At 32.1% G+C, this 25,122-nt stretch overlaps 1 long non-coding RNA gene across 1 annotated transcript; it reads right to left on the bottom strand.

Annotated features, from left to right (window-relative positions):
• Positions 1-23,745: 23,745 nt before the first annotated feature.
• Positions 23,746-24,657, bottom strand: LOC133784312 (uncharacterized). The gene is made up of 3 exons (XR_009871267.1): positions 24,526-24,657; positions 24,240-24,426; positions 23,746-24,159 (listed from the first exon to the last, which is right to left on the bottom strand). It is a non-coding gene; the product is annotated as an uncharacterized LOC133784312 (long non-coding RNA).
• Between the last annotated feature and the right edge of the window lie 465 nt (positions 24,658-25,122).

Here is a 25,122-nt window from a genome sequence, read left to right as displayed (position 1 = left end):
CAACACTTTGTCACATTATTTGATCTAAAACATTACATTATATATAAATAATATAACATTCCCCCACTAGATTAAATAGTTAACCTTTTGTAACACTTATTTAACCAATCGAACATTATATTATAACCCCAAAGAAACATTAAAACATCTTCATAGCATCTAAAACATCAAAACATCAAAATTTTAAAGTTTGAGCTTCAAACTCAAGTTATTATCATCCAAATTCAAAAATCCAATCCCAAATCACAGAATCTAGCCGTACAAAGTTTAAAGCAATAGAAACTTCATTTCTAAACTCAATACACCCATCCCTACAATCTAAACAAAACAATTCCATCTTTAAATCCCCAAATTCCCAAAACCCCATCAAGAGTACCATGAATAAGCAAAGTTCAAGAATCCCGAATCACAGAATTCCAGCAGTACACCAAAGTTTAAAGCACCAGAAACTTCATTTCTAAACTCAATACACCCATCCCTACAATCTAAACAAAACAATTCCAACTTTTAGTCCCAAAATTCCCAAAACCCCATCAAGAGTACCATGGATGAGCAAAGTTCAAGAATTTATCTTTAAATTGCAAAAAATTATAGTTACAGTGAGACTTTGGCAGCTCCTAACTCCCTCCTTAGATGCTCCAATCCTTCTAAGTTTCACAAAATTCACCACAACTTAGCTCCTAGCTTGAATGTGCTACTTGATTGAGTTCTTGAGAAAATGACCAAACAAGAGAGTGCAAAATTGTCTAGAATGTGAGCTGCATTAGACTTAGCTAATTCCTCTAAAAAATAGGTCAAAAGACCATTATACATTTACCCTATAACCTCTCTTCAAAGCATCCCCCAAGGAAAAATTGTCATTTAGCCTAATTTCCCTTGAAACATCCAATTACACTCTACATTCCCAATTAAATCATTTAATCTTCCAAACACCACTATTTTCCTCAAAATATTCCATAACCCAAGCATTTTCCCAAAATATGTAAAATTACCAAAATACCCATTGGCTCACCTCGAGCCGGGTATAAGTTCCTGTTGTAACTTTTCCGCCAGATTGCTCAAAAGGGTCGACTCATGCCGAATAACAAATATATCCACATAATAATGTGGTATCAACCTCATAGCATATAAAATTACAAATATACCCTCAACAGGCCAAAATTAGGAAAATACCCATTTTTACAAAAGTGGATCTTTAAACACATTTGATACATATAATCATGCATACTCAATCATATAAGCATATAAATCACACAATTTAATTAATTAACACATAATTATCCTGCGTGCCCTCCCGACATGCTAGCCCATGCACTAATTCGATTAGGGAATTTAGGACGCTACAACAATCCCCTCCTATTAGAAATTTCATCCTCAAAATTTACTTGAACAGTGGGATACTGATCCTGCATATCTGACTCTAACTCCCAAATTGCTTCCTCGACCTTTTGGTTCCTCAATAATACCTTAACTAGAGGAATAGTGTTGTTCCTCAAGACCTTGTCTTTCCTATCCATAATCTGAACTGGGTGCTCTTCATATGAAAAATTTGTCTGTAGCTCTACATCCTCGTCGAATCTGAGACATATTTCTGAAGCATCGAGACGTGGAATACGTCATGAACTCTTGATAGTGATGGGGGTAAGGCCAACCTGTAGGCCACCTGTCCAATCCTCTTCAGGATATCAAAAGACCCCACAAATCTAGGACTCAACTTGCCCTTCTTCCCAAACCGTTTTACTCCTCTCAATGGTGAAACTCGGAGGAAAACGTAGTCCCAAACCTGAAACTCTATATTTCTATGCTTAGGGTTAGCGTAGCTCTTCTGTATACTCTGTGAGGCGAGCATTCGAGCTCTAATATTCTCAATGGCCTCATTGGGCCTGAGAATTGAAATGAGGCGACCCCAAGCAAGACCCCTTTCTCTCGAGCCTTGCGTTAACCCCAAAAATGTGATCCCATGCCAAAATCAAGAGTCTTAACCTTAGTTCCAAGTATAAAGTAGTTAGCAAATCAGTTCCCATCCAGAATCAAAACACCAAAAATTCGAAATCAGTTAAAAGCTCAAAATTCCTCAAGAACACCAAGCCATGAAGAAAAAAAAAACCTAAAAACAGAGCAGCTCACCTTTCTAAAAAGAATTCTAAAGTCTGCTTGAGAATTATTTCAACTACTAGCTCCCTTGAATTCTCTAAACCCCTTCAAGATCTTCCAACCTCAGTCAAAAATCACTAAGCCTAATTGTTCTCTTTCAAAATCACACAATAAAGGTAACCTCTAGAAGAGAGAGAGAGAGAGGGAGAAAGAAACGTGTTAGTCTCAGCGAGGTCCCATGCATCAACTCTTGGTCTAGTCTTAAAGTAAAAAAAAAACCAACATGCCCCTCCCTTTAGACCTTTTCCTCAATGCCTCACAAGGGTAGTCTAGTCATTTGGCCCAAAACCCCACTAAAAATCAAATTATACCACTAATCTCCAAATTTACCAAATAATTCATCCAATATAATTATTAATCCCAATTAATTCCATGTACCACTAAATCCTGGTAATTTACCAAAATACCCCTAAGCTCACCTCGAGTCGGGTATTTAACCATGTTGTGACTTTTTTGTGAAATTTCTCAAAAGGATCGAATCCTGTCTAATGACTCGAAAATATCCATTTACAATGTGGACTCAAGCACATATCACATATAATTACAGATATACCCTCAGTGAGTTAAAATTACGATAATGCCCTTTCTAACAGAAACTAGCCTACAAGCACATTTAATACACTTGACACATGCATATACAGTCATATCATAATATAACTCATATAATTGCACATAATCACATATGCACATTCATTAAAAGCACAAATATATCCGATGACGCCCTCTCGGCACTGATACCAAGGCATAACCCTGGTATTATTAGGAATTTTGGGACATTACATAGCCAGTCTCCAAGAACCATTAAATCTTGGCGGCTCTGATACCAAGTTATAACACCCTACTAATCCATGACCATTAAACTGTGTTTAAAATAGTGCTTAACTCGTTAAGCGAGCCATTTGGACTTAAACATGTAATTAAAGTTAACTAATTGTTTACGTATTAAAATTTTGGTCAACGAAGTAAAACTTTTCATTAAAAGTTGAGTATATACACATGATCCCAAAAAGAGTTTATAATTTAAATACAGATGTGAACAAAATACAAAAGTGGTTGTCCTAAGCAGCGAAACAGGGCATAACCCTAATCCCTTAAGAGAAATCCCGGCCATGGCAGTCAAACAGGCTTCATATGTACACACCGCCCCTAGAGCTCTCCATCTCATGGCTAGTCCAGATTTTCTTGCCCTTACCTGCACCACATAGCACCCGTGAACGAAAGCCCACCAAGAAAACCCAATTACGTAGAAACAGTTAACGAATTGAATATAAATAAAAAAAGCATGCTTCCCAATTATAATCAAACTCAAGTAAGGATAAGATTAATTTATGTGACCTCAATGCCGAATGAGCGTGTACCATACTCCTATAGTGGCCCCACCATCACGACCTACATTACACATGCTTATTGCCAATTACGACTCTCTAGCCAAGGATTCCAGAAAATTATAAACAGAAATGAACAAAATATACATCACAAACAGATATAGTCCAAAGACATTCATACTTAAATATATATATTCAAAACATGGTTATAACCATATTCAATAACCAGGGCCAATGTCGTAGTCTTGGAGCAAGTGTCGATTTTCTTACCTCACGTCTTCTGGGAAAGATGAAATGACCCTGAGTGCGATCCCTATTCCGAGCCTCGTAGAAACCCTAGCTACAATGCAAGTATACACTTATTAGGAACCAAATCTAGATCCCAAGTTCCAATCAAAACACTAACTCGTGGAACCACTATTCCGAGCTAACAAGGCACTAGAAATGTCCCCCAAGCCCCCAAGACAGGCCCTAAAGCCCTTGAACTAAGTCTCAAAAGTTACTGAAATTACCATTTTGGGGCGCCTGGCGCAGTCGCGACAACAAAAAATTTGGGGTTTCTGGAGCATAGGTGCGATCGTCCCTACACCAGCGTAGTCGTGTTACAAGCTCTAAAACCCCAAATCGAATTCAAATTACCTAGTTTGTGGGACACTAGCATAGTCGCGCTCCAACCTAACGCAGTCGCGCTAGGTCGCCAAAATCCTAAAAACGAACCCCAAAATTTTGTGTACTTCTCCAATTTAAAACCACAACTTTTCCTTGCAAATTCCCAAGCAAAACTCGATCCCTAGACGTTTCCTAGCAGATTTTGACATTAAAACAATCAAAAAATGATATTATAACCCCAAAGCAACATTAAAACATCCTCAAAACATCTAAAACATCAAAATAAAAAAGTTTGAGCTTAACACTCAATCTCCTATCATCCAAATAAAAAAATCCCAATCTCAAATCATAGAGCCCAGCAGTTTACCAAAGTTTAAAGTAACAAGAACTTCATTTCTAAACTCAATACACCCATCCCTACAATCTAAACTCAACAATTCCATGTTTAAATCCCAAAATTCCCAAAACTCCATCAAGAGTATCATCGTTGAGCAAAATTCAAGAATTTACCTCTAATTTTCAAAAATTCTAGTTACAGTGAGACTTTGGTAGCTCCTAACTCCCTCCTTAGCTGCTCCAATCCTTCTAAGTTTCACCAAATTCACCACAATGTAGCTCCTAGCTTAAATGTGCACCTTGAGTGAGTTCTTCAGAAAATGACCAAACAAGAGAGTGCAAAATTACCCAAAACATGAGCTTCATTAAACTTAATTAATTCTACTACCAAATAGGTCAAAAGACTATTATACCCTTACCTTATAATCTCTCTACAAAGCATCCCCAAGGGCAAAATGGTCATTTAGCCTAATTTCCCATTTAACGTCAAATTACACTCTACATTCCTAATTAAATCCTCTAATCTTACAAACACCACTATGTTACTCAAAATATTCCATAACCCAAGAATTTTTCCAAAATATGAAAAATTACCAAAATACCCTTTGGCTCACCCCCGAGTCGGGTAAAAGTCCCCGTTGTGACTTTTCTGCTAGATTGCTCAAAAGGGTCGAATCATGTTGAATATCACAAATATATCCACATAATAAGGTGGTCTCAATCACATAGCATATAAAATTACAAATATACCTCAACGGGCCAAAATTACGAAAATGTCCTTTTTTAACAAAAGCGAGCCTTTAAACACATTTAATAAACATAGTCATGCATACTCAATCATATAAGTATATAAATCGCATAATTCAAATAATTAACACATAGTTATCCCACGTGCCGTCCCAGCATGCTAACCCATACATTAATTCAATTAGGGATTTCGGGATGCTTCAACTTAGTCCTTTGGTTTTCTTAAGATAATCTAGTACTCTCCAAATACCCTTCCAATGATCCACACTTGGATTACTTGTAAACCTACTAAGTTTACTTACCACAAATGTTATATCAGGTCTAGGACACTGGGAGGTATACATGAGACTCCCTATATCACTTGCGTACTCCAATTGAGCCACCACTCTTCCTTCATTCCTATGTAGTTTTACACTATAGTCGAATGGAGTATTGGCTTCTTTAACCATGAGATGGTTAAATTTGTTCAATACTTTCTCAACATATTGGGCTTGTCCCAGAGCAAAACCCCCACTATTTTTCTTCACTTTGATACCAAGTATGGTGTCAACTTCTCCAAGATCTTTTATCTTGAAGGTTGATGATAGAAACCTCTTCGTTTCTACTATCCCTTTCATACCATCACTTAAGATAAGCAAGTCATCCACATATAGACAAACAATGATCACATATCCCTTACAAGTTTTTTAATACAAACACTTTTGTCCATTGTTATGTCTAAATCCATTAGAGAAAATGGCTTGATCAAATTTCTCATGCCATTGCTTTGGAGCTTGTTTCAATCCATATAAGAATTTTACAAGTCTACACACTTTATGTTCATATCTTGGTAGGACAAATCCTTCGAATTGTTCCATATATACCTCGTCATTAAGGTCACCATTAAGGATTTCCGTTTTGACATCCATTTGATGAACAAACAAGTTGTGTATAGAAGCCAAAGCGAACAACATTCTTATAGAATTTGTTCTTGGAACATACGAGTAGGTATCAAAATAATCAATACCCTCCTTTTGCCTAAACCCTTTAGCTACTAATCTAGCTTTAAAGGTTTCGATAGTGCCATCAATGCGATATTTCCTCCTAAATACCCATTCACATCCAATTGGCTTAGACCCTAGTGGGAGGTCTACCAATTCCCCTGTGTTATTGGAAAGAATGGAATCCATCTCATCATTGAAGGCATCTTTCCAAAATGCACTATCTCTAGATAGCATGGCTTCTCTATAAATCTTAGGAGCATCCTCAACGAGAAGTACAATTGGAATTTTCCTAATGACTTCCTCCCTATTTCCTTCTACCGTGTAGAAAGAAATTCGTTGCGAATCTATATCATCCAATTCTAGACTTTTCTCTTTTCTAGCCCTTTGAATTTTTCTAACTTCAATGGGACGCTCTACATTCCTTTGAGAATTATCCTCTCAAGAGTCTTTTTTGGAAGTAGATGCTTGAGAATTATTCTCATATAACAAATTCTCCTTTTGATATGTTGAAGCTTGAGAATTGTTGTCACAAAACATGTTCACAAAGAATTTGACTTCTCTAGATTCTATCACAACATTAGACTCTAGGTCTAATAGCCTATAAGCTTTACTATTGTTGGCATAATTAACAAAATTACACTTTATGACTCTTGAAGCTAACTTTATTCTATTAGGTTCGTTTTTCTTGCAATATGCAAGACACCCCCACACTTTGAAGTACCCTATATTGGGTTTTCTTCCTTTCCACATAACTCATATATAGATATCTCATTTTTCTTCATTGGTATTAGATTAAGGATGTAACAAGAAGTTAATAACGTTGCACCCCATAAGAAGTAGTTCAACTTAGAAAACACCAACATAGAATTTATCATCTCTAGATAAGTTCTATTTTTCCTCTCAGCAGCACCATTGTGATGTGGTGTATAAGGTACGGTGCACTCATGAATTATGTCATTTTCTTCCAAAAATGCATTGAATTCATTAGAGAAGTACTGTAACGCCCTGCGTTTTCGGGTACCTTTAAACGACTCGGGTCGGGATTTTTCCCCCGGGTTAAGAATATTATTTTAAATAATATTATATTTTTGTTTGGAAGTATTCCATGAGTTATTGCTAGCCAAAATATGAATTTTGTGATTTTAAAAGTCAATATAAGACTTTTGGTCCTGGACCGACACAAAAACCCTGATCAGGTAAAAATCTCGGAAAATAAAATGAAAAATCATGGCAATTATATTTTGGGCATAAAATACATTCATAAAAGTTAAAGTTTGGTCAAAAATAATAAACCTAAAAGAAAATGGAAATTTTAAGGCATTTTGTGTTAAATGCCTAATTTTGCCGAAATGGGGAATTTTATTCCATGAATGGACCTTAGGTTAAATTTTATTATGTGATTAATTAAATTAAATGTGAGAGACATTTAATTTAATTAATTAATGTTAAGTTTGGTGATTAAAACTTAATAAGAGTGAAAAAGGTGTCAAAAGCCAATTTGGACTTTTCTTCTTATGAAACATTTATTAACCTTTATAAAAAAAAAATGAAATGATCACATATATAACAATGGGTGGCCGGCCATGTGATGTTTGGAAATCCCATTTATTAACTAATTGAGTTTAAATCCCATTTATTTAAAGGTTTGGGATAATGTCAAGTGGGCAAGTGGGAGTAAAACACTTGACTGTTTTTAGGATAAATTAGAGTAGTATAAACTCTTCTAACCTCCCCCTAAGAACCGACCACTCACTTTCACTCTCTCACTATCATCATTTTTTTTAACTCTCTCAAGTTGTCTCTCAATATTCAACCTCAAGAACACCAAGGAAACTTGGAGGCTAAGTCTTGGTCTAGGGAGGGTTTTCCTTAAGGTAAAGTTTCATTAATCTAGACTTTTGTAAAGTTTTAAGCATAGAGTTTCAAATAGCTAATTAACTATGTTGTTGGGGGAAGTTGGTTAGGGTTTTTGAAAGGTTTTGAAGGAGTCAAAGCTAATAGGAAGGTCCAAAACTTAAGCAAGAACACCAAAAAGGTAAAAAGTTTACTTTTGATGATTTTGTTGTAGGGTTTTTAGTTTTAAGCATTATTTTGTATATTTAATGCTTAAAGTTTCTTGTTGGTGATGTAATAAGGTGATGGTAGTTTTTTAATAATTTTTATGATGCATGTGTATTGATTTTTGAAAATGGGAACCAAAACCCCCAAGGGTTTTGTAGGATACCCTAAAACAAAACATGTTTTGAGCTGTGACTTCCAAGGGGTCAAACAGCCACTGTATATTGATTTTGTAAAATTAAATTGTACTGTGATGTTGTTGAGATTGAGTACATAAAATTGAGCTTTTGAAACACTAAAAGAATGTTTAGAAATGAGTAAGTTATGCTATTTCAAAGTTTAGGTAAAAAACTGTTTTTTCATATTCTTATTTTCGGAACCAAGTTTGGACAGTCATTGTATAGGGCAAATGAACCCAATTTTTTCTAAAATTTTTTGAAAATATTTCTGGCATAACCTATTATTCCACTGTAAAATTTGGTAAGAAAATATTGAACGGTTTGAAAGTTATTAACAGTCAAAGTTTGGAAAAAATAAGGACTTGAAAATAAGGTCATTTTTACCTCATTGTTGGAAAATGATTTCACCAATCAAAAATGCTCATTTTGACCTAAGATTTTACAAAGATCTAAATAGCATAACAAAAATGGAATTGGGAAATTTGGTAACAATTGGGTAAGTAAATTTCAAGTTATGAACTAACGAAGTATGTAGTTAAAAATATGAAAAATAGGCTTTTCACACTTAGTGTAAAAATGAGATTTTGGAACATAAGTTAAAAAGTAAAATTTTGCTTATTTCAAGATATAAATTGGTAAGTCTTGAAAACATATTTTCACTAAAATTACCCCTTTGAGTTTGAATGAATTATTTTTATTAAAGAGTTTTTATTCTTTCTAAAAATAAGAGATTTAATTTATTAATAGTTAATGAATTAAAAGAGGGTTTAAAACCCTATATTTTGAGAAAATAATTAAATGAATTATTTTTCTAGTAAGTAAAATTGATTAATTTATTTTAGAAAATTAATTAGTCAAGATGGGAAATTTTTAACAGTTTTCCTAATTAAGACACATTAGGCAATTTTCTTAGAACGATTTTTTAGAGATTAAAACCTTAAGAAAAATAAAAGGGAAAAATTAAGAGTTTATTTTCTTTAAAAATAATTAAGGAATTTATTTGTATTTTATGGATATAATACCAGCTAAAATCTTACATATTTTAACCGACTAGTCGAAGGTGCGGGTTAATAGCGAAACCTTGAAAGAATAAGATTTTTAGCGGATTGTGGGGAAATACCATTGTGATACCCGAGCCTAGGTATCGAGACCTTAGGATAGGTCTCCTCGAGACTTAGGGTTTAGTCTCGAATATTTTGTATGACTTTCCTTAATAGGTTTAAAACCAAATAAGGATTATAAATCCTTACAAATGACTTTTATTAAAATGACCAAACTGCCCAAAATAATAATAATGAATTATGAGTGCCATAATTAATCCGAGTATACTGTATGGATAACTACAGTATTGGCTAAGCGTAACTGGACTGAACATTGGAGGGTGAAAACCTGCTGAGCGCTAAGGACTCCAAGTAAGTCAACTTATATTGTATGGCTGCAACATGAAATGATTATTGTCTTGTATGTTAGTATAGGAATACATGCACATATATAGACTATCATAGAAAGTTGCTTAGAGACGTTAGTCTAGTGGGTGTTGAGTTAGAAAATATGAACGGTAGGTGTCCGTCATACCCTAGACGGCTGATCCCCGTCACACTGCTTGATTTTATTTATGTCCGGTTCATTACCGCGTAGAGTGGCCATGAGATGAGGATAAGCTGGTTAAACCTAGGGGCGCCAAAATAAATGGGACCTAGGGGCCCTCATGCTTACTTAATCATTGGACGGTTTGAATCCGAGCAAGTGCTCTGATAAGTTATTCCCGGATAGCAGCCGTGAATATTGGCCATTCAGTGAGAGTGCCTAGAGATACTAGGGGTTGCCAAGATTGAGTGAGGCTGAACACCCTAGGGGCAACTGCTCACCAGCACCACTGATTAACATAGAAGTCTCCGTAAAACCGTGTAAATTGGATTACACTCTTGGATAAGTAGCGATGCCCTAGGTAACACAATAGTTACCCTTGATGAGAATATTTATTGGCTAGATCTTAGTGTGGAGACTCGGTTCTCTTTTACAGATTAGCAATTATGTTGGAGGGCGTGTTACGCCTGAATTGTTGGAAATTGTCGAGCGTTGGTCTCGAATTATATTGTGATATAATATATCTGCTTGCTCTGTGATTTTCTGAGTGCAGGGATATAATTGTTGATAAAATATAGTTGTGATATAATATATCTGCTTGCTCTTGGATTTTCTGAGTGCAGGGATATAATTGTTGATAAGATATAGTTGTGATATAATATATCTGCTAGTTCTGGGATTTTTCTGAGTGCAGGATTTTTATCTAGTTATGAATTAATTTATCCTTGGTTATCAGGCATGACCATAAGTTTGCCAGGACGCTTTAGCGTTCTTGAAATTGATTGTGTAGGGTCCGGAGCCCTAATTCTCTACATGCTTTGTTTGAAAGTTGATCTTACTAAGCGTTTTCGCTTACCTAGTTGTTTCATGTTGTAGGTAAGAGCAAGGGCAAGGCAGAGCAGTGAGCGCTGGAGTCTTCCTTGCAAATGTACATGTGGACCGACCTTTTGGGAAGCCGTTTTATTTTTGGAAATGTTGTGTAATTTTCCTAAACTAGGCTCACTCTACTCTTTATAAAACATGTTTGTAACTAAATGTTAAGTATGGCCATAAGACTTTTTAAAAAGTTTTTTTTTCTATGGGTTTATGAGACATTTTGTTAAATGAAAACATTTATATTTCCGCATTATCGAGTCTTGAAAATCTGGGTCGTTACAAGTACTCACCTCCTCTATCACTTCTTAGAACCTTATTCTTTTTATTAAGTTGATCTTCAATTTCTAATTTATAAACTTTAAGAGCATCAAAGGTCTCATTGTTATGCTTGAAAAGAAACACATAGGTATATCTACTAAAATAATCTATAAAAGTAAGAAAATAACTTTTACCACCTCTAGTTAAAACACCATTTAATTAATAAAGATCACTATGGATTAAATCAAGTAAATTAGATGGTCTTTCTACACTAGGAAATTGTTTCTTTATCATCTTAGCCTTAACACATGTGTCACATTTTCCATAGATTTTAATATTGCATGCAATCATACCACACTTAACCACTCTTTTCATGGTTGAAAAACCTATATGTGATAGTCTAAGATCCCATAAAAATAAAGAACCATACTAAACAATATAAGTGGAATTAACATCTGTATTGATAATATTGAAATTTACATCATTGATGCACAACTTAACCATACCCTCACAATGATACCGATTTCCCAAAAATACATTGGATTTGGTAAGAATAAGTTTACCGGACTCAAAGACGGCTTTAATGCCGGACTTTCCTAATAATAGAAACAATAACTCTATGACAAAAGTTATAAGTAAACTAGAAGATGTAGATAGAAAATACAACTCTATAAAAAAATAACAAATAAATATGTAAAGAAAAGAAAAGAGATGAAACAAAAGCAATAGAAATGTTCAAAAAACTGAAAATGCAAATTGGAATTTGGCTGTCAGCAGGCCTAGCCGCGACCAGGGATGTTAGTGGCCGCGACCACTGATGCTTTTCATCGTCCCAAATTTTCCCAATTTTCCAAAACGCTCCAAACTCCTTCCCACTCGATTTTGTAACCTCCATACACATTATGTGAGTTAGAAATCACATTTTCAACAACCATATCACTTATGGCTTTGTGAAATTCAAACTCAAAATGTGTAACATATAATCTACACATTATTAGGTAATATTTGGGAGTTACAAATTCCTAATTGATTTTTTAACTCAAAATATGTTACACATTTGGATATACACACTATCCAAATTATAACTCTAATATATATTATGTTACAATGTGTGACAACACTTTGTCCCATTATTTAATCTAAAACAGTATATTATATATAAATAACCTTTGTCACATTATTACTATATACTATGAACGGATATACCTTTTTCACTGATAAATTTGTCCAATATTTTAGTTTAATTCTACACTCATCCTTTTTTTTTTATGTGTTATATCATTGTGTTTGTATAACTCTTATTCTTATTTTTTTTTTTATGTCTTTTAGTGATATTTTATGTAAATGTGCCACTTTCTTATATACATATGTTAACTATAATAATAGGCAATTTTTATACATCAATCGCCATATATATAAATATCTATACTCTAAATTAATTAAATTTTATATAAAAAATCTCTAAATTACTGAAAAAACATATACATATTTCAAATGATATAAAAGTTAAAGAGTGTCATTTTAGTAAATTATGGAGAGAACGATTGCAATCCAAAATGACTTTTTAGAAGAAAAAAATATGAAAGTATAATTAATTATTGTATTAGAATTTTTAAATCTGAATTTTTAACTATATACATTATTATAAACAAAATAACAATTAAAAAACCAATAATTAAAAAATGTCATAATGATTTTTTTGTGTCTAAAATGATTTAATTATATTTGAGAAGAAATTAATAAAAGAATAATTTATTATTATATTAAAATTTTTAAATCTTAATATATACATTATTACAAATAAAACAGCAATTAAAAAACCAATAGTTAAAAGAATAATTAATTACTGCATTGTAAATTTTAAATATCAACTATGTACATTATTATAAACAAAACAACAATTAAATATCCAATAATTAAAAAAGGTCCTAATAATAATTTTGTTGCGTCTAAACATTTTATGAAAATTATTAATATAAATTTTATTATATTAAAATGTTTAGTCATATAATTTTGTCTCATTTTATGTATTTTATATTGTATATATTGTAGTAACTAACAAGTTGTATTCTAAATTCTAACCAAAATGTATAAAACAATTCCTAAAATGTTTATTATTAAACTTATTTCAAACAATATTTGGAGAATCCATTCAATTTCTAAAAATGATTACTAATCCACCGCATTAAAATATACTCTAAATTTATTTTGAATATATAGTGTCTTATGTGAAAATAAAAAATACAAATGAGTCTATTCATTTGTAGATAAAAGCAAAACAAATAAACAATTGCAAAAGAAAAAAAATGTAAATGATAATACACACTTATGTTTTCTTTTTCCCAAGAACTTTGATCTTATTAACATTTTGACAATGATGTAAATAAAATTGTGATACTTAGTGAATGCTTTTAATATTGTAATACTTGAGCTATTTTGTGTAATAAAAATTATTTGTACTAAAATTAGTGAATTCTATATGTAATTAAGTTGAATTATGTTTATTTGAAATTAATTTAGATATATATTTTATTTGAAATTTAAATTAGATATGATGTTTTTTGATTTAAAATTATTATTTTATTTGAAATATATTTTTTTTTAAAATGGCAACACAGATGTGCTTTGCCACTAGTATGTATAAATACATCAAGAATTTGGAGTGGAGTGAAACAAGACATGTATAAAGGCTATAAAACAATGGTTTTGTTTGTGTATGTAATTAAAAATTTAAGGGTATTTTTCTATTATACATGATTCCAGTCCAAAAATTACTTTTATACAGTTATACACAGATATTTACATGTCTACAGAAACAAACTTTTTTTTAAAAAAAATAATATGATTTGGTCGTAAAAACTCTCTTGCGGGGGAGGAGCATCTCCTTCACTTATCACCCGCAACAAAGAGCTCCGAGCAACGAAAAAACTCCATGGATGTTGGCGACCAGTTCTAAATGAAACACCAAAACAATAACTTTATCCAATCACCTTCGCAGTCTCTGGCGATCAGCAATGAAAATTCACTATCTTCTGCCACCATCAAGCTATAAACAAAAAATCAACAAAAAAAATAACATTTTTCAATAAGATTTGGGATAAAAAATAAAAAAGAAATCATAAAAAAAACTTCAAATAAACAAGGTAAGATATAATATATATTTAAAACAAGAAGATTATTTTGAAAATTATATTTATCCAAACGTTTATATGATGTTGTTTTTGCGTTTATATCACTGAACCGATGATATAAAATATATAATTAACACTGAAAACATTGTAATATTTAGTTTTAAAAATTGAGATTATTTACCTTTCAGAGAATGGAATCCAATGTCGATTCTGGTACAAAGAAATGGATAGTAGATGATAAAAAAGAATTATGTTGATTTCGAAGCAAGTGAAGAATTTATAGTGAGGATTGCAAATATGAAGACCTTGTTGAGAAACTGTATCAACAACGACATCACAACCTAGAAACATTGACCATTCAACTATAGTATTAAGTGTTATAATACTATTTGCCACTGAAAATAAGTGGCAACACAATCAACCATTCTAATTTTCACCTCTAGAGAGTCAACAGTGACACAATAACATGAAACACAAATGAATCAATTTATGAATATGAAAAATAACACAAGATTGATCACGGATAAACACCATAACAACTATGTCTGATTCTAAAAAATGTATAGTCCACTACAAGAAAAAATACTTTTAATAACACCGAAAATGTGTTATCAAAACATACCATAACACTTTTTGATGTGTTAAGACTGACTATGTTATCGTAGGTCAGGGTACTTTACATAACACTTTATCATTGTTATACAGATGTGTTATTATACTGTCAACGATAACACACTTTCTGTGTTATTTTAATATGTAGATAAGTGTTTAATTATGTTATTTATAGTCGATTATATAACAGATTTCAATACTTATAAATTTGTGTTATACTACACTTTAGTATAACACATTTTTTGTGTTATACTACACTTTAGTATAACACATTATTTGTGTTATATAATGAAGTTTGCATAACACAATTCTTTGCATAAAAAGTGTTATTGTAATAGATATTATAACACAATTTTCGTATTATTGTTATATTTAGATATGTTTAAATTCTCATTATATATTTTATTTATATAACACTAATTTATTCTATTATATTTTAATTTTTTTTATATAATTAAAGTTAGCTTTATAATATATACTAGCATCATCAAATGAACTTGATTTTCAAATAACAAAAAGTAAGAACATTCAACATTGTATTAACAATCCACAAATTAGTTTAAAACATTCAACACTGTCATCAACAACAAAATGTTCTTTAAGTATTCAAGGAGTCTTAAATATTCAACATAGTTAAAAGTTACTACTTTCAACACAAATAAATAAACAAAGTTACTACTTTCAAGGAGTCTTAAGTATCCTTTTCTACTTCGCTTGTCACATCTGCAAAATAAAGAAAGAAATATTTTATTGTTATTATCTAGCATTACAAATTACTTCTAGAAAAATGCTATGAAAATTATATCCAAGAAAAGACACCACATACAAAATAATGAATTCACAACTACTCCAAAGCAAACAAAGAAACCAAACACTAAATTATAAGAAATTGGTTATTTTTTTAGTATAAAAATGTACCTCTTGGAATAACTTTTTTAGAAGGTCATGCAACTGTGGAACCAACTGCTTCTTGTATTGTAAGCATCACATTATTAGGACAAAATAAGTAAGATTCTAGTACAAACTTCCTAGCTTTTTGCTCACATTCCACCGTTGTTCTAAAATTTTAGAGCATACGTCAATAATCAAGCACTGACACTTAAACTTCTACCCAAAATAAACTATATGATTTTGGTTACTAACCTGTTAAGATGGATCCAACTTTTATCCATCTCCAATGAATTTGAATTTGATGTTGTTCTCTTAATAAAATCTTGTTTTTTGTCTGGGTTTAACAACTGTTAGACAAGACAATCACATTATTTGCGGTTGTAATTTCAGGGTCATGACAAGGTCATTAATACACATGCTTTTAAAAGAAAACATGCCTTGGTTGAATTTCAGGTCATCTTAAAAGAGAATTTCAGGTCATACCAGTTAAAAAGATCATTTTCTTCAGTTAAATATCCTATATTTTCTATTTATCCTATGAATGATTAAAAATGGAAGAATTCCTTTATTGTTTTGGAGTTAGTTGCAGAAGAAGAAGAAGAAAAGAAAGATCATTAAGTCAATGTTGTTTAATAGAGAAGTTGACCATATTGTTATTTTCGACCTCAATTGTTTTGTGGGTTGTAAATATATCAATGAAAAGCCCTAGTGGGCACTAACCCTTTTAATTTGATTAAGAAAATAAGGGATATTATGTCTAGTGGGCAGCAGACTCTACATCATGTGCTCTTAAGAACTTGTTCCTTGAGAGTATAATATGATTAATTCAGTCTTTTAAATCTGTAAAAACAATTGGTTATCTGATCCAAATGGTGGTAACCAACCAAAAGGAAAGAAAAGGAAAAGACATTGATCTCTTTTGTTTTTTTTTGGTTATTATATTTTTGCTCAAGATTATTATTTTTATTATTATATTTCATTTCTTGGTTTTCTTTTAAATTATGGCTTTCTATTTTCTGTTATACTAATCATATCAGCCCCTGTTTCTTATGGAATGACCATGCATTTAAACATCATTTTTAACAAAACAAGTGTCATATATCTCACAATTCAAGGCCAATTTAAGAAGCGTACATAGCCATCTGTTTGTTAGTGTGACCATTTTCTATTAGTATACATTATAAATTCAATCTATTGTACTCACTTTGTTTGGACCTACTTATAGGCTATATAGATCATCAGAATACATTTTGGTTTGGTTTGGCAGTCTATTGCGAAACTGCCTCAAAGTTCATACTTAAGGAACTTCAGACTTTTTGACTGATTTTAATTTGTAGGAAGTGCTTGTGTGTTTGATTCTGCAGTAAAAGGAAGTTTCAACAATGAACAAGGGTAAGATTTTCAAGCTAGCAAAGGGGTTCCGTGGGGTACACTATCTAATACTTGTTTCATAGATTTGTAATTTTGAGTCAGATTTTATATTATATTCTCTGTCTATACACGATTGTAAGGGATTGCTGATGATTTTGGTCTTCTTATTATGTAAGTTTTGTAGTATTGATCTCAGAATGAATCTTGTTCTAAGTCTTAGTTCTGTATTCAGCTTCTTTTAACTAAAAACTATACAAATAGTTTAGTTAATGCTCTCCTTCAGCTGCACTAAAGAATTAGAGAAGGATTCATTTTGAGATCAATATTATAGATAATAAATAGTAAAATATTGTGTGCAATTTCTGAATGTGTAAATTACTTTTGTTTTTGTGGCTTGAAAAGCTTGTTTGCATTTTATTATGGAGATTTCTATTGAAATCAGTAAGGCATAGTGAGTTTCACTTATTTTAGATAGATTTTCCTTTGATTGAAAACCTTATAGTAATTTTTGAGGAACCAAAAGATAGAGAGAACTACTGAAATTCCTCATTATTAATTAATAGACAGTGCTGGTATAGACCAAAACCCTAAACATTACAAGGTTGAGTTAGATTGAGAGGCTCCCCTTTCCCAAAGATTGCCAAATTCTTCTCTAAGTAAATCTCACTCTCTATCTACAATATCTTCCCAACCTAACAACCCAGACAACTTCTAACACAAGTCTTTCTTATTGGAGGCTTATCTAAATGCTTATCTAGTTATCTTATTGGAGGCTTATCTAAACACAAGTCTTGACCACCATTTTTTGTTAATTCTGATAGTTTATTTTCTATCCATTTAATAGTCTCTAGTTCAAGAGATTCTAGTGTTGTTTTTAATTTAAAAATCAGATTCTAAAATGGTAGCCACTAACTAATTGGGTTTGGATCAAAGACAAGATTTTAGCTTGGGTTATGGAAATTTTGTTATGGCAATTAAATCTAATCTATACATGTGGAAATAATGAAAACAATATGACTAAATGAAAAATCTAATCTATACATATAATGAAAAATCTAATCTATACATATAAAAGCTTACCTAACCATCTATCAATACCAAGTCAAAAAATTCAAACAACACACAAGAAGTTTTCTTCCTTATATCACCGCAGCACACAAACAAATTTTCCAGAACCTACTTCTCTAATACACACAAGTTTTCAACCTTCCGTTATCACCGCATCACACAATTTTAATCTCAGAACCTACTTCTCTATGGATGGATATTTAAGATATTCAAACTCCTCTAACATTTTTAAGATATTAATAATAAGAGTTAAAAGAACAAATTCCGTACCTCTTGCAAATTAACTTTGCAACGCTCCTTGCCAATTCGATCCCCAACCTAAAGAATATAATCAATACCTAAAAGATTAATACAAAATTGAAATTTGTCAATAGATATTAAAACAGCCTTTGAAATCCAAAATTTATCTAATTCGATCTTAAAATTTGGGGATAAAATATATACACACATTTACTTTAAAGGCATTTTAAGTATGACTTAGTAAATTTTGACAAAATGGATAGGAGAGTGTACCTATTTCACACAATACAACAGTAAGTTTTGATCGTTTTCTAAATATATGGGATTAAATGGTAATTTTTCCATAATTGAATTGTTTCTTTCCGGAGATGATTGAGATGTTATTATCCAATAATTTTTTTTCTAGGGGACATTTCTACTCTAATAGAAATTACAAAGTATATACTGAATATACTCTGGCTGAAATTACAGAGAGAAATTGAAAGGGTAAAGGCTGAACTGAAATTTAGAAGTGATAACCAAAATCTAGGCAAAGTAAATGAGAAATGACCAGCAGGGAAAATGAGTTCATCAAGCGTAGCTAATGAGTGAAAATGAGAAATAACCAACAGAATATAAGCAGTAAAAAAAAGAACTTAGAAGTGATATTCTTTCAAGGCAAAGTAAATGAGACATAAATTCATCAAGCATAGCAAAAAATGAGAAATAACCAGCAGAATATAAGCAGTAAAAAAAGAGCTTAGAAGTGATATTCTTTCTAGGCAAAGTACAGATATAAAGATTGTAAGAACCCAAACTATAAAAATTGGGAGCTGATATTCTTTCAAAACATCAATTAGGATCAAAATTTTATATGCATTGTTAACGTTCATTAATATGGATTCATATTTCCAATCAAACTTGTATGTTTCAATCTAATCCATGCAACTTTCAAAAAAATAATTCCCTACAACTGTCATCACCACTCATTAACCATGTATAATGACTTTGATGAAATATTTATTTGTAAACTAACTTTCAAGAAAAATGTTTACAAAATCACTTACAGGTTATACCACATTCTTTTCTCTTTTTCTTTTTCAAAATTTATAATCATAAATTAACCAATATGGAGTGTTGCTGTACTATTATATTAAAATTTAGTTCCTACCTTGGAAGTTGATAATGAATCATGTGATCAAAGTTTAATTACCAAATAATAGTGTTAAAGTGTATATATGTACCACTGGAGAGAGAGAGATTCAAGTTAATTATATAGTGAACTGTATGCATCATGCTGGGAAATCTGGGTTCAGCTTTACACAATTCCCACCACCAATTGATATATAAATTAAATAAATAGTAGAGCATTAATTAGTGGGATTCAGCTTTACACAATTCCCACCACCAACTGTATGCATCATGTTTGGCTACTTTGACAGATAAAAAATAAGCACTTCTAGTTCTTCTATTAGTGGGATTCAGCACATATTTTATAAATTAAAAAAAATTCAGAAAATAACATTTAGATAAGACAAGACATGACTGTGTCAGCTTGACATAAAGCTCCTCCAACCCCAATCAAGTAAAAAAGTATTCAAAATAAAATGCCAGAAAGTGTTTGTAATTTTTGCAAAACTATTTAAGGTTCAATGATATTTTTAAAACTCTCATCACAATCATTATGACAACTCATAAGATGTCAATATTAGAGAGCTGATATGTATAAGAAGAAAATAATTTCATATACAAGACATAAGCTCACACATAATAGCGTGTAATTTTTCTCCTAAACTCTAAAATAGAAAATCCAAACCTGCACAGGAGGGAATTCAGACGAACTAGACTTAGGCCTCCAAGACGAAGCTTATGGCAGTGGACTTGGAGGACTTGGAGGTGGACCTTGGGGCATAACTAGAGGTGGAGGTGGAGATGGACCTGGAGGTGGAGGTGGTAGCTGTTGGCTGTTCAAAGTTGGATAGCTAGAGGTGACACTAGGAACTAGACATCTAGAATTAGATGGTTGTGATTAGGCTTACTTAAAAAGAAGTAATAAAGAGTATTAATGGTTGTGCTAATTCATTAGTCTGAACACCACAATAAACTAAGCTACAAAAACCAGCATCTTTGAAAGAAATGTGAATCTGGGTCACTAATGCAAAACAATAATACAACTAACAACCAAATGAAATGAACAAGAAAGAAGCATGACTCAATCCAAACAAACCATGATATCATATATGGCATGGGGAAGAATATACATAACCCTATAAAAGACACTACAACCAATTCAACAAACCCAAATTTGAGACTAGGTGGCATGGCAAAGAAGATGCAGAAAGGTCATGTAAAATCCTGCTATAGAACCAGTGAAGTTATCTTATTTTATGAAATTAGAGCTAAATATAAGGCAAGCATCTATAATCAAATATTAAAACTAAACACCATAAATGAGGAAAAATATGGTCTAATATATGACAAGCACTTTCAACTTGCAAGCATCTTAAATCTAGGCTCCCTTGGCAATATATAAGAATAAAAATATAATAGAAACATTAGGCCAAATGTGGAGTAGAAAAAACAAGAAAAGATAAATAATTGAAGTAAATCTTATAATTACCATAAGAAGACAACACAGGTAGACTAGTTTCTCAAGCTTTTAAGAACCTGCATATAGAGTTTTATCATAAGATAAATAAGATGAGATTTTGCTCAATGAATGAAGAGATATGTAGCTAGTTATATTACACCCAACAGAGATAAAACAAGCAATTAGTAGCAAATCACAGCTCACAAGAGACAAAGACCCGAAAACTTAAACTAATAGATCCTAAATCTATACATGGTAAACTATCACAAAAGCTTTCGGTTTTTATCTTCCATCTGTACTGTTAAACACTTTCTCAAAAAATAATTTTAAAAGAAAAATAAAAATAATTTAGCTAGCACTGTTACCAAAAGTAAACTGAAAACAATGGTGAACCTCATTTGCACAATACAAAAATATCAACATTTAGGGCGTTAAAGTATAGCAGAGGACAAAAATAATGGAGCACTTACCCTTTCAATTAGACTATGGGACATAGTTGACAAAAGACTTTAGAGATTGAAAAAGAAACTTCCAGTATCAAAACAGAAGGCATGGTAGTGAGATCCCTTTGCCAACATCCCAAGCCTCATCATTGAGAGCCTGTCGTCATCGCCACCTGCAAAAGATAAAGAGAGGGTGAGCAAGAGAAAGACGAGAAAAAGGAAGGTACCGAGATACCTCTGTCGTAGTACCGAGATTCAAAATCAGTTGTCATATAATAATAAAAGGCCACAAACAGAATTATAATTGTGCTTCATCTTAATCAATTGACTATTCTCCTTCACACCATGGAAAAGAACTAGCACCTTTCCTCATTTAACTACAACAATATCAAAGTTCAATAATAATGTAAATTTTTTATCATCAATAACCTTAACTACCGTATCAAATTCAACATGACACAAAGGCTTAAGTCTTTTACATATGTTTCGATCGGAGCACTTTGAATTTTTTTGTAGCAAGAGTACTTTCAATTTGATAACAATATAGAAATATATATGTATATATAACACAACCCAAATAAATCATTCAATGTCATATTAAAAAAACTACTGCAGTACCAAATTTTGGTTTTCAAACAATCCACTTTCATTTCCCATGATTAAGGGTAGTCATGACTATAAAACATTTGGCAATTTTCCAGATAGAAGAACTAGTCCTTACTCAATTCTATCTCATTACACTCCAGCTTGTAATTAGGTATACTCAAATTTATGTGTTCTCCCTTGCTGATATACTCAAAGCAATGCCTTGATACCACAACTGGAACCCCATGGTTTCCTGCAGCAACAGAAGCCGTGTGCCTGTACATTATATCAAGATCAATCAGCTGACTCTTGAAGAGTTAAAGAGGCAATAGGGGAAAGAAAAATTACTATAATTTTTTCCTCAAATCATCTAAAATATTTGTGTATTTTATATACATATATTTACCTTTCTCATCGAGTATGTCATTTCAAGATTTATATAATTATACTTTACATTCAAATGAATCTACTGACAGTGTTTGTGCTTTATCTATCAGAAATATGAATGAACAAACAACTGTGTATCAATATCTAAATGTTTGTGCATTATCTAAATGGAGACTTGGTGTGGTGCATGCCCAACTTGGGAAACAGACAAAAGACAATAATATAGCAACAATAACAATATCAATTATACTACTAATAATGAAAAAATTTAGTTTCCGTTTAAGTAATAAAAACAACACATGGCCAAGCACAGAGCCAGCTCATTGGCAGTTTTTTTTTCTTTCCTTTTTAAAATTTTCTTTTAATAGCTAAAAATATGACAAAGCTCCAATGAAAATTTGAAAATATAAAAGCACCCCCATGAGCTAAATTCAAAGGTCATCTCTGTAAACGATAGACAAATTGAGAGATTTGGGAGTGTGAAAAGTGATTTCTGTATTGAATAAATAATTACAGATACAAGAGAGTTTATATACAATAATTAAGCTTGACAAAAATAACTCTAACAAACACAGATACTAAATACAACAATGACTAACAAGATGCATCTTTAAAAATCCTACCATCCCAAAATGGAGGCACTCCACTTAACAGAATGTAAAGAATCACTCCAGCACTCCAAACATCTGCTTCTGGACCATATCGCTTGCGTAAGACTTCTGGTGCAACGTAATATGGGCTGCCAACCACATCACTAAATCTCTCTCCTGCAAATGGGAATTGAAAAATAAAAACAGATTTTTTATTAGCTTCTCATACAAATTATAGATCAGATCTAGTTCTATGTTGTGTTAAACAAGCACAACAATGCATCATATAGCCGGAGAATAGCTTTCCATTAATAGTTGCAGTCATTAAATAACCCTTGCAAGCTGCATACAGAACAAGGAAAAAAGAAAGTGTTATTAAGGCCTTTTTAATAATGTTATGTTATGAAGACATAAAAGTAATAGAGTTTTTCGGACATTACAAGTGGGAATCCCCTTGCAAAGAGCCCAAGACCCACAACAGAAATCAGTTGCACGATTATAATAGGACTAAATAAGTTATTTATGAAGAAATTTTTGCTTTTTTGGCTAGAAATCACATCATTCTCTTGGGTAGAATTCTTCATTTCATTATTTACTCTTTTTATTCCTATACATGGAGTTTTAAATGATCTATATGATGATGTTTTAAACAACATCATAGACTTGGCAGATTTTTTGCGCAACTGAAAAGAATCAATGAATATAAAAACATAGAACCAGTTTCCATTGCTTAGAACTTAGAAGGATAAATTTAATGTGACATGACATTTATACAATTAACCAAAGATTAATAGTGATGGCCAGTCTCCACCTAGTGACCATCTAAAAGATACAAATCTGAAAACATAATACATACCACGGTTTGCAATTTCTGTATCTCAGCAGCCTGACCAATGAATCTAGCGAATAGAGTTTCACACTATTTCACCTGATGCACAAAAGTCATCACAAGCCTAATGATAACATCCAATAATTTCACCACATGAAAAACATGCTCACCTTCCTGTCAAGAATGCTAGAAAGAGATTGCACATCAGCCCTCAAAAAATGAACATCTGAAGCAGTTCCTTTATGTTTTCGCAATTGGTCTTGCATGTTTTCCATTTCCACAGGAAAGGAAGACACCAAGGCTTTAAATTCTGCAATGATTTCTTTTCTTCCTGAAATAATAATTCTTCCATCAGAATTAAAGAATAAAGAGAGCCATTGGCTTGCAATAAAGCTTCAGGTTTCTTCTAACCAGGTTCTCTTGAAGCATCTTCCACCTTTGTTTCAATCATCTTTCTCTCATCGTTCTGCTTCTGTATTTCTATCCTAAGATCTGAAATCTTTGAATTCTCAATTGCAGCAGATCTTCGAAGGAAATCAATGACATCACTTTTAACACTGAGTTCCCTTTCTTTTAAGACAAGAATATCCTTCTCAGCCTACAATCTCCAATGACAACATTATTTTTAGCAACAGAATGACATCTTAGCAAAAAATGGCAGATAAAAGGCATAAATAAACTATTGACCAGTTGCAACCTGAAGTTTCTCATACGAAGCCTGATACTCAATAACATCAGATTTTCATTTTTCAATTTGATCTCTCACTAAGAGGTAGGCTTGGGAAGAGGAAATACATGCTACATTCTTCAATTTGCTCTGTCCATTTGCAAGAAGAGTTAGCATTAGTGAAATGATATTTTAAAGTAATAAAACCAGCACACACAAAAGACTAGTTATACATTAAAGTGACCTGGAAGTTAGATAACTGCTGCAATATATGTACTCTCTCTTCATGAAGACCTTTTATTTCTTTAAGCCGGCAAGAAGCTTGATCCTGCAGAGCTCAAATCAGTTACAAAAGTAAGTGTTCGAAAGAAAGGTAATTACACTACCATTAATTCTTTAAGAGCAGTCTCCATATCTTGTATATCTTTTACTTTATCTCTTATTTTGTCACTACTAACATGCTTGCTCCCTAAATTTAAGACAGGAAAGCCTGCCACTTTTGCGACATCTCTCCGAGCTTTGAGAATCGCTAGTTTGCAATTACTGTCTTCTAGTTCTGCAACTCTATTTTGTAACTCCCCTTCATAAAACCAATGCACTTAACATTAGTTTCACAGAACATTCAGT

Source organism: Humulus lupulus, chromosome 6, assembly GCF_963169125.1.
Source record: "Humulus lupulus chromosome 6, drHumLupu1.1, whole genome shotgun sequence".
In the NCBI taxonomy this organism is placed as follows: domain Eukaryota; kingdom Viridiplantae; phylum Streptophyta; class Magnoliopsida; order Rosales; family Cannabaceae; genus Humulus; species Humulus lupulus.
Note: the sequence above shows the minus strand (reverse complement) of the source record. Positions and strands in the feature narration are given on the sequence as shown.